The sequence below is a fragment of the Phoca vitulina genome, unplaced genomic scaffold (assembly GCF_004348235.1).
Source record: "Phoca vitulina isolate PV1807 unplaced genomic scaffold, GSC_HSeal_1.0 scaffold31, whole genome shotgun sequence".
NCBI classification, from domain to species: Eukaryota; Metazoa; Chordata; class Mammalia; order Carnivora; family Phocidae; genus Phoca; species Phoca vitulina.
In genome coordinates, this window is record NW_022589734.1 from 24,592,660 (window position 1) to 24,607,193 (window position 14,534).

Consider the following 14,534-nt stretch of genomic DNA (forward strand, 5'->3'; position numbering starts at 1 on the left):
TGCTTCCCACCTGGCTCATTATAACAGGTGTTGGACCAATTGTCTGTGTGCCTGCTTCTGCCTGTGGAATTGACTAAGCCAGCTCTATCTGAGGACATCAAGCCATTACCAAGTACCCCAGCACTGCACAAATGAGCTGCTGTTAAGAGGACTTGAACGACTTAACACAAAGTTTCTTTTCAGAGCCATCAACATTTTCAGTTCATAGCTATCAATATGTTTGTATTTCTTTTTTTAAGATTTTATTTATTTGTTTGAGAAAGAGAGAGAGATAGTGAGCAAGAGCACTGAGCAGGGAGGAGAGGGAGAAGCAAGCTCCCCGTGAGCAGGGAGCCCGATGTGGGGCTCGATCCCAGGACCCTGGGACCATGACCTGAGCCGAAGGCAGATGCTCAACTGACTGAGCCACCCAGGCGCCCCTGTGTTTGTATTTCTAATACAAATATCTTTGATGTTACCTCTTTGTGGACTGTCCAGGGTCCTGTAAAGTTGACAGATTTAGTAAAACTTTTATCCTTTCTACTTTTTTTTAAAAAAGACTTTTACTTATTTATTAATTTATTTTTAAGGTAATCTCTACACCCAGCATGAGGCTCAAATTCACAACCCCTGAGATCGAGTCAGATGTTCTACCGACTGAGCCAGTCTATCCTTTCTACTTTAAAATATCTATTATCCTACCTGGTGTAAAATTAACTTATCTAGGTGTAAATTATAATAAGGGATCTTTCCATCATATTTTCTCACCACTTTTCTATGTAGGGATATTACTAATATTTGTATTGTCATAATGTATTTGACTGCTTTGCTGAATTCTATTATTTCAGTCTGTCAGGTTTTCCTCTAGAATTTTCCAAGTAGCAGGCTTTCAAGCAGTCAGGTGCTCTCTAAGCAGCTGCACAGTGGTCCTGCCAGGCACACGCACCACATTTTCATATATTTGGTCAGGAGGAAGACAATAAGCTCGAGTGGATTTAAACAGCTCGTTGCTGATACAGATACCAGAAGCAAGATCAACAGGGTGTCACCTTCCTGGTTTCCTAGTGTCACAGGCTGACAGGGACCTGGAAGGGCCAGATGACAAAGGACACAAGTGTGGTGGGTTGGTCTGTCATTGAAGAGCAAACTGAACTGTAGCCGAGCAGTTTTATAGCCTGCATCTATACCCAAAATGTAGAGAGAGAAAGTCCTATGCCTCCCTGGGAGCCGAGAGGCAGGTGAGAAGAAACTGCCTCACAGAAGCCTCCCCCAATATAGGTAACTTCCATGTAGATGGTGAGGGCAAGGGGTGATGAGAAATGGCCTGAGGCAGTTCCTCATGAATGCCTCTTGGCACGTTCCAGGCAGTACTACAGGGCACTCTGCTGAGACCGGTCAGAGTGTGGCTGAGCCCTGCCTGAGTCCCACCTGTGTGGCCCACATGAGAATGTGCTGAGTCACCAGGGTGCCAACAGAGGAGTCACTCTTCTACACCAACTATGGGATTATTTTGTCTTATTGTTTTCAGTAGTTAAATTTCTTCTCAAAATGCATTGTCTAGAAGACATACAAATGGCTAACAGACACATGAAAAAAGTTCCACATCACTCATCATCAGGTAAATACAAACCAAAACCACAATGAGATACCACCTCACACCAGTCAGAATGGCTAAAATTAACAAGTCAGGAAACAACACATGTCGGCAAGGATGTGGAGAAAGGGGAACCCTCCTACACTGTTGGTGGGAATGCAAGCTGGTGCAGCCACTCTGGAAAACAGTATGGAGGTCCCTCAAGATGCTAAAAATAGAACTACCCTATGACCCAGCAATTGCACTACTAGGTATTTACCCCAAAGATACAGATGTACTGAAAAGAAGAGGCACATGTACCCCAATGTTCATAGCAGCAATGTCCACAATAGCCAAACTGTGGAAGGAGCCGAGATGTCCTTCAACAGATGAATGGATAAAGAAGATGTGGTTCATATATACAATGGAATATTACTCAGCCATTAGAAAGGATGAACACCCACCATTTGCATCAACATGGAGGGAACTGGAGGGGATTATGCTAACTGAAATAAGTCAATTGGAGAAAGACAATTATCATATGGTTTCACTCATATGTGGAACATAAGGAATAGCACAGAGGACCATGGGGGAAGGGAGGGAAAACCGAATGGGAAGAAATCAGAGAGGGAAACAAACCATGAGAGACTCTGGACTCCAGAACCAAACCGAGGGTTAAAGAAGGGAGGGGGGTGGGGGAAATGAGGTAACCGGGTGATGGGTATTAAGGAGGGCATGTGTGGTGATGAGCACTGGGTGTTATACGCAACTAAAGAACTGTTGAACACTACATCAAAAACTAATGATGTACTATATGCTGGCTAATTGAGCATGATAATAATTAATTAATTAATTAATTAATTTAAAAAATGCATTGTCTAATAGCCAGATACAATGATTAAAAAAAATAGTAATAATAGTGGATTTGAGTATCTCAAGTATAATACACAGACTTATTTGACATATGTTATTAACAGACTTTAATTAAAATTAAGTATAAAATATTAGCAACTACCCACTTAGCAACTACTAAATGACATGTGATTCTTTTCTTCTTTAATTAGTATCATGAAATACATTTATGATTTTAACCATCAGCAACAAGAGGAGCCAAACCAATGGAATAATATCATGAAATTGCTTTTGAAAAAGGCAAAAACACTTTGTTCTGAAAAGAGGCAAAACTCTTCTCAATCTAGAATTCTATACACAGCTAAACTATAATTTAAGGATGCAGGTGAGATAAAGACCTTTTCAAAGGCTGCAATTTTGACGACTCAAGGAAGGATGTTTAGCTTAATGTATAGTAAGAGAAAACAGCAAGACTATTTTCACCATTCAGATTTCAGAAATCTAAAAGTCTGATAACACACTGTTGGTAAGGATGTAGGGAAATAAGGAGGGCTTTGGAAGTAGTAGTCATGATCAATTTTAGAAAAATAGTAGGAAAATAAGGAAGCCTTGAAGAGCAAATCACCCATTTCATGCCCTCAGCTGGCTTCATAGCCACAGAGGCAAATATTGGAGAGCTGTGCCCATAAAAATGAAATTAGGAATGCTCTGGTGTGTCTCCAAGCTCCTTAACAAGGCTAGCCCTGTGGGTCTTTAACCATAAACTTGTCTTAATTTTTTTTTATGTTATTTTGACAAAGAGCAAAAATCCATCCTTTCACTGGATTTTAAGCTTCCTCTCTACCTCTGCCTAATTCTCCGAGTATCCTCCCACGACAGAGCGAGATTAAGAACAAAGTTAATCTCATCATAAGGAGGAGGAGGGTCAGGATTGCAGGCCAAGATCACTTCACTGGCTCTTGTGCTGGGGCTGGTTTTCATGGTGTCAGGTGAAAGGTTGGGGCTCCTATGTCAGGCCTATGTGGATGCACCACACAGAAAGCCATGTTGGACCAGCTTCAGGACAGAAAGCAGCTGGGGTGGAAGAGCAGATGGGACAGAAAGGACAATGGGTGAATGAGCACAGCTCCACAGACCACATGACTGGAAGGCAGGATTTGTACCCCATTGGTTCCCGTTTCCTCTCACATCTCTCTGCCTCTCTCCCGCCCTCTCCCATACTCTCCTTTCCCTCTCTCCTCTCCCTCCTCCTCTCTCTTCCTCCCCCCACAACCCCAGACTCTCATTTCTACTGTTTTCTTACACATCACTTTCCTTCTCTTAGTCTCCAAGTGGGAAAAACCCTTTGCCTGGCAGTCTGGAACCTTACCCTTGCATCTTCACCATAAGACAAGAAAAGGTGTTCTGTCCAGGCTCCAGATCAGAGAGTCTCATGAAGGACTCTTATTGGCCCAGCTCCAGTTGCATCCCTAGCTCTTGGACTGGGGCTCTGGTAGAACTCTCCCATTAGCTGAGCCTGTCTGATACATGCCTGTGATCACCTGTAGGGTTCTGGCTAGCTGTCACCATAGATCCAGAGTAGAGTGAAGAATGATTCTTGACACACCAGTGAAATCAATTTGCATGGCTATGAAGAACCTTCTTGAAAGATGAAATATAATAGGATAGACCAAGGCTTTATTCAATAGAATTGAAAATCTCAGAATATATCTCATGTAACAAAGGTAACTATTTTATAAATATTTTTGTTTTGGGGTGCCTGGGTGGGGCATTTGGTTAAGCGTCCAACTCTTGATTTCGGCTCAGGTCATGATCTCCGAGTGGTGAGACAGAGCCCTGCATGGGGCTCATTTTGGAGTCTGCTTAAGATTCTCTCTCTCTCCCTCTGCCTTTTCTCCCCACACTCTCTCTCTCAAAAATAAATAAATAGATCTTTAAAAAAGAAATATTTTTTTTTCAGTTACGTTTGTGTTTATGAGTATAATTTGATGGAAATAAAATACTATATATCTTACTGTGTGATATTGTCAAAAAAGTTTTAAAAGGTCCTCTGCTGCACATAGTTTTTATATTTCATTTAGGTTAATAGTTTCCCACGTTTAATGCACTTATAACATATTCTTCACAGTAAATGGTGCCATTTTTTATTTAGTCTTTCAAAAACGTTATGTTCTCAAATGATTGCTCGGTCACGCAACCTCTTTGCTTTTATTGCGTGCATTGGTGTAATGCATATATTTACTAGTTTCTCCATCTGTTTTTAAATTTTAAACTTTGTTTTCATTTTGTTCTTTACCAAATTCATTTGTGTCTATATGCCCATTTCTACATTCTGTCTCTTTATTCTACCACCTATCTCAATTTATTTTGTGATTAAAGAAAGGGAAAAAATAATATACTTTTCTCATCAATGGCTCACACCTGTTCTCTGAGAAATTTAGCTTCAAGACCTTTAGTTTGACACGACTGCAATAGAGATAGCCTAAATCACAAAAATGTTTCAGAATTGGTCTTTTGTTTGTCTTCCTGGAATATGTCTAAACAAGCATGTTTCTCTCCTATACTGCAGTTTTTATGAAATTCTGGGTGTACTTAAGAGGCTGCATTGAAAGAATATTTAATTGATTCTTAGTCACACATTGTATCACTTTTATTATTTCTGAAATCCATAGGCAACTTAAAATTGATAATGTTTTAGAACTTCCCTTGACTGTTAGTAGACCTGAAATAGTCACATTATCTATATTTTTTCCAGCTTTGAGATATAATTGACATGCAACATTGTGTAAGTTTAAGGTACACAACATGATGATTTGAGACATATACATATATATATAGTGAAATTATTACCACAATAAGAATAGCTAACATATTCATCACCTCACATAATTACCATTTTGTGTGTGTGTGGTAAGAACATTTAAGATCTACTCTCTTAGAGACTTCAAGTATGTACAACAGTATTGTGTGTTTGGTTTGGTTTGGTTTTTTAAGATTTTATTTATTCATTTGTCAGAGAGAGTGAGCACGAGCAGGGGGAGCAGCAGAGGGAGAGGGAGAAGCAGGCTCCCCGCTGAGCAGGGAGCCCAATGTGGGGCTCGATCCCAGGACCCCGGGATCATGACCTGAGCTGAAGGCAGACGCCTGACCAACTGAGCCACCCAGGCATCCCAAGTATTGTTAACTATAGTCACCCTGCTGTGCATTATATCTCCAGAACTTATTCATCTCATAATTGAGAGTTTTTAACCCTTTGACCAATGTCTTCTTTCTCCCACACCCCTGGCCTCTGGCAACCACCAATCCACTCTCTTTCTATGAATTTGGTTTTTTAAGATTCCACATATAAGTGAGATTATACAGTTCTTGTCTTTTTGGATAAATCTCAATTGTACATGATGAATATCCTGTAATTGCCACCTCTATGTGACTTGCAAATACGTGTAATTTTCTGGATATAAATTATACTTCAATAAAAATTATTTTAAATGAGATAATTGCTACTAACTCTCCTCTAAGGACTTGTCAGCTCTAAAATTCAGAATTCTTCAGTACTGAATATTACATATTTTGAAACAAAAACTCCACTGTAAATATAATTTATTATTTTGAACATGTAACACATTCACATGGTTTGAAATTCAAACCTACAAAAACAGATAATAGAAAGCAAGCAAACAAAATGAAAGCAAACAAATTTTGCCTAGTCATATTCTCCAGTCCTTCATTTCCTTCTTGAAAAAACCAGAGTAATGTCTCCTTGTAATTTTCAGAGACAATTAAAAGTATTTTTTTTCTTTTTAACAGAAAGGATGGCAAGCTATCTCTTTTTCAGTAAATTAATATATATGTATTTTTTTCTTTTTATTGCTATTTCAAATAAATTTGGGAAACAGAAAAAACTGCCCAAGATTCATCATCCTAACACACCGAAAATTGTTAATTATATGTATTTTCCTTGTTGGCTTTTTTACCCCACTTGTTTTTTTATTTGGCTGGAAATCACAATGCAGAAAAAAATTAAGGCAAGTACAAAACTTAGAGAGCACCAGGGATTCTTGAAATATTCACAGTTGGTCACCATTCAAAATGTTGTTATCCCACATCCATTTGGTGTCAGGCTATTTGTTAAGAACCGAGAAGAACAATATGGCTTCCACCCTCCAGGAGTTTACCTTCAGACAGAACAAATGAAGGTGGAGAACTTTGAAATAAGCTGTGACAAGACTATCTAGGGTGACTGATTTGCCTAGCATCCTAGGGGAGGGGGTTTTTGCTAAGAGTTTTCCGGGTGGGAAAGCACATGCAATGGGAAATAAATATGAAAAACTGGCTGGCTTGGGAATCAGGGAGTATATACTGTGACTAGTGGAGAGTCCTGGGGTTTGATGCCTACAAAGAACTAAGGTTTTCGGGTGCTTCTGGACCCATGAGATGATGGCCAGCAAGGAAGATAGAAGTCTAGGGAAAGGAGGCTAGTCGGAAGCCAAGAAGACATGGGGAGAGGGAAGGAGAGCTGCAGTATCTCAGGGTGTAGGTGTCAATCCTGAAATCAGAGTGTCAAGAGGACAGTGGCAGATGCTATGAAACCCTTCCATGGGGCAATGGGGCGATGACCCTGGAACTGCTGAGTCAGCAGCACTGACATGTTCAGTGCCAAATTATATAATGGAAAACAAATCAAATATTGCTGGAGAAAAGCCCAGACCCAGAGAAGAGAGTTTTCGATAGTAATGCAGACAAGAGAACCCTCTCACCTTACTAGGGTGCCGAGGTCCCTTCCGTGCTCCAGGAACTCTGGAGAGCTGGCTATGGTGGATCCAGGCATAGAGCCTATTCATCTCACAGTGTAGTCAGGCAACTGCCCACTGAGAGCAGTCCCTTCCAAATGTGACTGGTGTTTAGTTAGGGCTCTCGATAAGCTGATCAACTGGGGACTTATTGATTTTAGGACAGAAATGGAACAATCTGCAAGGTAAGTAGGGGTTAGCCTCAGGCCGCCTCGCAGATACTCCTCTCGTGCGTGCATACCTGGAGAGTGTGCCTGCTCTGGTTACTTGGTGCCCCATTGTGTTTTGGAAGCTTTTAATTAATCAGTCTGATTAGCCTTTACTTGAAGTCAAATGCCAAATAATGACCTTCTGTCTTGTAAGTGGAACCATTTTAACTAAAGCATGGTTTAGCCTTGGATCAAATCTTCTCCTAGCTGTTTGCTATTCTTCTATAAGTTCCCTTAAAATACTGGGCACACATTAAGAAGGCTCTCACCACCCTGCATGAAAAGCTATTAACTTCAATAATGGTGTCAACTTATGTGTTTCTCAAAATCACGGCTATCTTCGATTTCTGAAAAGCACCATTTCACATCTTCCAAGATTTCCTGATCATCAAGATCTAACCAAACTGCCTGTATTCTAAATCTTACTACATGATATCTTTTCTGTCTCTGTTGCCTCATTATATAATGAGGGTAAATAACGCTCCCTCACCACTGGGTGGGTTGTGAGAATTAACTGGCCTATAATAAGCACGCCATAAATTTTGGCTATATTATATTATCATTTTTATTATTCATCTTCTCCTCATACATGCTGGTTCTTTTGCCTGGAACATACTCACTATTTTTCTTTATAGAGTAATGCTTGCTAACTTTCAGAGCTCAGCTCAAGTCAATGTCACTTTCTTGATGAGGTCTTTCATGACCACGTGGTGTTCCCTCCAATCTTTTCTGTCCTTCTACACTGCATTCCCAGTGCTCATCCTAATTGTAATACGGGATTGATGATGGCATTTACTATTTAACATCTGCCCAAGTGCTCTTCCTCCAAAGCCCATTCCCCTGTTTCTCTTCCCCTCTCTAGGACTTTACCCAAATGTCTCCTTTTCAGTGAGTCCTCCTTCCCTGCTTAATTTTTCTCCATAATGTCTATTACCCCCACCCAATATGTAGTTTACTTACTGACTGCCTTGCTCCCTTTCTTTGGACAGGGATTGTATCTGTTTTTCACTACCCTAGACTGAGTAGGCTTACAGCAGGCATGGGATATATATATATCTTTGGAATGTGGGTATGAGTCCCCATTTAGGATGTCGACTTCCGTGGTGAGGACATCACTGGTTATCACTTGTCACTGGGCCCCCAGCACCTCACTCAGAGACACACAGAAATTGCTCAAAGCACACATAAGTGAAGAACAAAAAAGATAATCCCATCCAGAGGGCAGGCTACAAGACAACCCATCTTTTCCTGAGAGGACATGGAGAGCATCAACCTGAAGATGAAAGGCTAGTCTTGAGAAGAAACTATTAAATTACTGTTGAAAAGATTCATAAAGATTGATAATAATTGACTTTGAAGAAACATCTGAATAGTGATGATATCTGTATGAGAGGAAGAGTTTCTCAATTTCATTGTCTCTTACTTACAAATAGTTTTCTAGGTCACTAATCTGAACCTGTTTGACACATTTTAGTTCTTCCTTATATCTGTGTGTGAAGGCGAAGACCCATTTACGTCCAGCCTTGGAGTGGCAACATCTACATGTACCACACAATGAGATGGCTTAACAGTCATTCCTCAGGATTGCTTCCAAGAACCCCAACAAAATTTATAGCTCCAAATGCCAAATTGGCTTTTTCAAGCTCCTGGGTGATAACAGGGTTGTAAGTAAGGATATTGTACACCAATTTCAATGATGCTCAACCTCTCTGCTTCACTGGAGACTTCTATGTCTATGGCACCCAATTTCTCTGCTGGGTTCCCAGGAGCTGGGGGTAGAAGTGGAGTTGGGTCCTTGGACCATTGGGAATGATTCACCCTTAAAACTAGGGGGCACTTTCTGGAACTGAAGAATCACATATCAACAGAGAGAGACTACTCCCCTGCTTTCAGAAAAGTAACTAGACATGACCACTTGGAAAGTAGTTTCAACACAAACGGGAAGCCATTACGTTCTGGATGGATATGTCCATGCAATCAGCAACCTCTGCATACTCACTAACATGAATTAATCATTACATAAACTGACATCACTTAGGGCAGAGCTCAGGTCCTAAGAATTGTAGTGGCATCTGGAGCAGCATGGGGCGGTTCTGAAGGAGAAACCATCCTCACTTTATTTTGGCAAGCAGCTGTCTCAGATAGAACTGGTTCTCTTCCACAATAATTAAAAAGGAAACAAAATAGATTTCATATAAACCTATTCCCAAGATTTCTTACCCCTTCTTTCTAGTATCGCAACTTTATTTTGGGGAATTATCTCTTTCCCATTGTGTGAGAACATGTTATGATGGTGAATCATGGTGTTCTGACCTCCCTCTGGAAGCTGAAGGGGTCAGTTGAGACTTTGCCCCTCAGATCCTCAGGCTCTGTTAAAGCCAAAGAACCAGCACTTGACCTAAATTCCACCAATTAAATTCTCTCCTGAGACCTTAAATACTGAGGAGAGGGACGGGAGAACGGAGAATTTAGAAGTCAACACCATTTCTTTCAACAGGGGAGCAAACTTCTGTAGCTACCTTTCTTTGGGTTTCACTTTGATCCCTGGAGTAGCCCCATTTCGGTTTCTTTGAATAAATCCACGGTGGCATAAATGATCCAGTTGGTTTCTGTAACTACAACCCCAAATCCTCAGGAACACAGACATTTTTTTTTTTTTAATTTTCAATATGAAAAAGGAAATCAGTACCATGGACTTCAGAGAATGGACACATTTTTCTTGAGATTTTTCTCACAGGAGGAAGAGTAAATTCCTAAAACTTTGGGAAAGGACTCAAAACAAATATATATTCTACGAAGCAAGTTATAAAAATCAGAATATGACATTGCACTGAGAGGAAAAGGGGGTGGGTTCTATGAAAGAGAGACTCTAGTTAATAATGCTACAGAAATTTTTAAAGAAAACCAGGAATAGTAAGCATCAGAATGGATACTGCTTAAAAGTAGACCATTATAGAGAGCAACAGTCTTCAAACTCTTTTGATTGTGTACTGCATAAAAGAATTTTGAAAACTTTACCTCCTTGAACATTTTTAACTTGACATCTAACACTTTTCATCAAAAATATAAATGAGTTGTTTTAAAAATAAAAGAAAACATTAAACATTTTATAAGATGAAGTAAGAGGAGAAATGATTACAATTAGAGTAAACATTTCATGACAAGATTTGATTTTAATAGAGGTTTGAACCACCTTATTGTAAAATTCATATCTAATCTAGAAGTAACCACATAATTTTTTATCTGAGAATTTTATCAAATATATCTTGAAACTGGGAAAATATCCTAGCTTCACTTCAAAGAACTGGTTCCCCAACCTGCCCTGTTGCTCTGAATTCAGAACATTCCAGCCCTGGTCAACCTTCACCTATAATAAAAACATGCACAACAGGCCAGGAAAGGCAGGAAAACCAAGAGCTAGGTGAATGTATTAATCATTAACAGGTAATCCCCAACCTGATACTTGGAATTATCCCTTTGTTGACAAGCTGGAGGTATTTACTCTAGACATTGGCTCACAAAAAGGTGTGCATGCCTTTCTTTTTTTAAAAAATGGGAAGAGGAATAATGTGGACATCGGCATATTTTCAGGCAATTTTAAGAAATAATTTGGAACTTACGGAAGTTGGAGAAGAGCTTGGGATATGTGTCGGTGTGCTTCCACCAAGGAGAAAGCAAAGTAAAAGATTCAAGGATGAAGTCAGCAGAAACTGGAAGATAGGTAACAAGGTTCTAGCATACAGATAAATAGATGAGGGATTCTTAACAAATAGAGAAGAAACATTAATTAAAAAAAAAAATTGAAGGAAATTCCAAGACCACTAGCCAAAAAGCAAATTACTCATGATATTCCAGGCAACATCAAATTGAAAGTGATTCACACCTTGGACTTCTTGGTGAAAGTATCGAGTTTCAGGGAAAAGAGAGAACCCTATCACACCTACCTACATACACCTGTCCTACAAAAATTAGTTGGCTAACTAGTTGGCTAATCCTTATTGCATTAGATACCAGAAGAGACTCGCAGGAAGTCAATAGTGATTGGAAATTTTTGTGAAACAAAACTTTTCCTGGCTAACTTAATATTTTAATGTATTTAGGCTCCATAATGATAGTGTGGCATATTAAGAAAGAAATTCTCTGCTATTCTGGAACTCAGAGGATTATCCAAGTACTTTTCCAAAATAATCTCCACTGGAATATTTTGAGGAGAAAAAGAAGGGGGAAGAGGGAGGTCATAAAAAAAAAAGTCAGTGGCCAGAACTAGGTTAAGGAAAAAGTGAGAGGTGCCCAGGACGTGACAATGAAGGGATGCTCACTCTCCTGGGCCAATTCTGTGCTTGCCCAAGCCTGAGAAAGAATGTCTCCTTAAATTTTGGGCCTCCTTAAATTTTCTGGCCTGCCTCACCCTAGGGGACCTTGAATTACATCCAAATCACAGTGACAATTGCGATACTTACCAGAATATAATTCTGGTATGGAAAGGACTTAATGCAACCCTAATACATTAACTGCCACAAGTTAGACACAAATTCAGAGAACAGTAATGAAACCAAGGGGACTGTATTTGGGTGCGATGTCCGGGTGTCTCAGAGACTAGTTTTCTCATGCATGTCTGGTAGGAGTCAACAGATGCTTGTTTTACTCCATGAGTTATTCCCTTAAGAAATAAAGCATTAAGAAAACAATGAATCTGGGGGCTCAACACAGCAAAATGTAATCTTCCTACCAAGGCGGACTTAGAGAAGTCCTTGGAGGCTTAAGTTCTCTCCATGATTAAATAAAGGTAAATGAAAATAAACGAACTAAGTATTCAAAACAAAATTTATGAGAAGTAAAACGAAAGGAAATAGGAAGTAAGACTGATAAAAGATAAAGCCAACAGATTCTAAAATAAAAAGACAACTATCTTTGGGGTGCCTGGGTGGCTCAGTCAATTAAGTGTCCCACCCTTGATTTTGGCTCAGGTCATGATCTCAGGGTCATGAGATTGAGCTGCATGTCAGGCTCCTCACTCAGAGGGAAGTCTGCTTGAGATTCTCTCTCTCCCTCTCCCTCTGCCCCTCTCGTCCCTAAATAATAAATAAAGAAATCTTAAAAAAAAAAAAAAGACAACTATCTTTAAAATAAATAAATCACTAAGTTGTCTAATGAAGAAGCAGAAAGAAAGCACCCACGCCTCATGTCAGAGTCCCAAAGAAGCTCACACCTCAGATACAGAAAAAATGAATATATTATTAAAAAGATAATTTGATAAAACATTTCAATATCTTGCAAATATGTTTTCAATTATGTATAAAATGAATGATCCTCCAAGATAACATAAATTGTCAAAACTGATGGAAGAATACATAGAACCCCTTCACAGGCCCATAACCATGAAGGAAACTGAGAAAGTTATCCAAAGAGTCTCCTCACAATGGCTTTGCACCTACATAGTTTTACAAGCAATGCTTTCAAGCCCTCAGATAATAAAAGCAATAATACAATTTCCATTCTATTTTTTTCCAGATTATTGGGCACTAAAGAGTTCCTCATTCTTTTCTTGAAATCAGCATAAGCTTCATATCCAGACATGACACGTGTGCATTCAGAACCAATGTCATATATCAATAGGACAGCCATGTCCTAAATAAACTAGTAGTGAGTCAAACCTGATGGCATCAAAAGAATGCTCAAGGTACAGTTTGCTCAACATGAAGACATATATTCATATAATTCATACTATTTAAGTCAAAAGAGAAAAAGCAGCTCATATCATTGTTAGATAGATGTAGATAAACGATTTGAGAAAAGTGAATTAATTCACATGACTCAATGTTAGAAAAAGCTCTTTAGGGAAGGGGGTTGGCGAGAGATGCTTCGGATCAACTCACAGCTGCACCTATTCTGAAGCCCCTGGGAACCGTAAGTGGTAACCCTTCTTCAAACCATCAGATGGGGAACAGTAACTACAGAGGCCCTGACCCAGAGATGTTGTCTGTCAGGAATCAATCGTAGCAGCTGCTCCAAAACCCTGGACGTACAGGACCATTGCTCTTACCTTCGAGCCAACGGATGCTTCCAGGGGCATGCGTGGGAAGCCTGAGCTCATTCATGTTGCTGTTTAGGAACTTGGACTGTGATCCAAAAGCTGACAGCATCGATAGTCCGGCTGCCTTCCCTTCTGCTCTGATGCTGGAGGGTCCCGTGGAGGAGGAGGAGGGGGGCAGCCAGGAAGAACGTGAAAGGGGCTCCTTCCTACCTGCTCCATTGATCAGACCTAAGCCCAAGACAGAAGAGAGGCTTTGAGATGAATGAAACATTGGATTTGTTTTAAGTAAATGTTTTACTTTTTACCTACATAAATGCACACTTTCCACAAAGTGAAAGCACCATGTGACTAGCACCCAAGTCATAGGAGATGCCAGCGCCCAGGAGCCTCCATTACATCCCCCATCCGGTCACTGCTACCACCTCCACCCGAGGGGAAGCCCTAACTTGATTTTTAATAGGATAAACTAGTTTTGTCTGTTTTGAAAACCTTTCCTTAAGTGTTTGAAAGAAGATATTGTTTGTCTTTTTTCACTCAATACTGCATCTATGAGATCCATGATTGCTGGGGTGTCCTTACTCGCCTTGCTTTGTGAATAGACCATTATTGATTTACTCATTCTTCTCTTGACAGACAATTGGGTTGTTTCCCGTTGGGCTACTCCGAACGTTGTTGCACATCTTGTTCTGAATGTGTAGGGACGTTTCTAAGTGAAGTGCCTGTCACTGGAATGCCTACATTTGGCTTTAGGGGACGTTGCCAAGCAGCTTCCAGAGGTTCTAACTGGCACTCATGCGCAGTGGGCGAGAGTATAAGTTGTTCCACACCCTTGCCAATCTTTGTTTCCGTCTTCTCTCACTTTCTCTGTCCATTCTGTTGAAGTGCGTGGTGCTATCTCGCGGTGGTTTCGATTTTCATTTCTCTAATGTCTAGTGAAGTTGACCACCTTTTATATCTTTAGGTCACTTAGAATTTCTCTTTCATGAAGTCTCTTTTCGAGACATTGGCCCATGTTTCTGTTGGGTTGTCTGCCATTTTTTATTCTTTTTTTCCTGTATTTAATTTGCCCATCCATTTTACGACTCTTCTCTTTTTCT

The 14,534-nt window shown here is 40.0% G+C and overlaps 1 protein-coding gene across 1 annotated transcript in view; it reads left to right on the top strand.

Annotated features, from left to right (window-relative positions):
• Positions 1-14,534, top strand: part of LOC116644850 (histone H2B type 1-A-like) — a 383,608-nt gene that overhangs the window by 128,743 nt on the left and 240,331 nt on the right. The window lies entirely within an intron of this gene.